This window comes from Micropterus dolomieu, linkage group LG06 (genome assembly GCF_021292245.1).
Source record: "Micropterus dolomieu isolate WLL.071019.BEF.003 ecotype Adirondacks linkage group LG06, ASM2129224v1, whole genome shotgun sequence".
NCBI classification, from domain to species: Eukaryota; Metazoa; Chordata; class Actinopteri; order Centrarchiformes; family Centrarchidae; genus Micropterus; species Micropterus dolomieu.
The window spans coordinates 29,252,292-29,253,430 of record NC_060155.1 but is presented as its reverse complement, the minus strand read 5'-3'; positions in this window follow the sequence as shown (position 1 = coordinate 29,253,430).

Below are 1,139 nucleotides of genomic sequence, written 5' to 3'. Positions count from 1 at the left end.
ACGCCTCACTCACGGGATGGGGCGCGGTCATGTCGTTGGTTGTGGAGGTGGTGTCCAGCAAACGACGTGGGCTTTGTAGATCGTTGGGAGACTTTCTGGGGAAGACCTGGTCTGTTTCAGAGAGACGGCATCCATCCCACTTGGGAAGGAGCAGCTCTCATTTCTAGAAATCTGGCCAAGTTTATTAGTGGACCAAATCCATGACAACCCAGAGTTGAGACCAGGAGGCAGAGTTGCAGTCTAACACACTTCTCTGTCCTTCTAATTCAGCAGTTACCCACCCAAAACCCTACGCAGAGTCGCAGTCTAACACACTTCTCTGCTCCTCCATTTCAGGAGTTACTTAGTGCAAATCCTATAGTGACGGTGTCTGCTCCCAGACCATCGAAATTATAGTTACATTATAATTATAGTGTACCAACCACCTGGTCCATACTCTGAATTCTTATCTGAATTTGCAGAGTTTTTGTCAACTTTAGTCCTTAAAACGGACAAAGTTATTATTGTAGGGGATTTTAATATTCATGTGGACGTTGAGAATGACAGCTTCAGTACTGCGTTTATCTCTCTGTTAGATTCTGTTGGCTTCTCTCAGAGTGTTCATGAACCGACTCACTGTTTTAACCACACCCTCGACCTTATTTTGGTGTATGGTATTGAAATTGAACATTTAATGGTGTTCCCACAGAATCCCTCTTTATCCGACCACTGTTTGATAACTTTTGAGTTTGTATTGCTAAACTATACACCATTGGGCAAAAATTTCTATACAAGATGTCTGTCTGATAGTGCTGTAGCTAAATTTAAGGATGCGATTCCATCAGCCGGGGGATTTCCCATGATGCACTTTCTCTCCCTCTGTATGCAACCTCATCCCATTATTGCATGTTACTAACACAACTTCTCCCCTTTCCGGTAGTCTTGTGCTTTCTCGTCCCTCTCCTCTCTCCTCCTATCACTTCCTGCACGACTATTGTTACTAGTCCTATTGTTATTATTGTTATTATAATCATTAACATTACGATTGTTATCATTAACACTACTATAAATATCTGTACCATTTTTCATTTAGTCTATAGCAACATCACCTTTACTGTCTGTACCTCTGTGTGTATATTGTGTAGGCTGCCTCCCTCCCC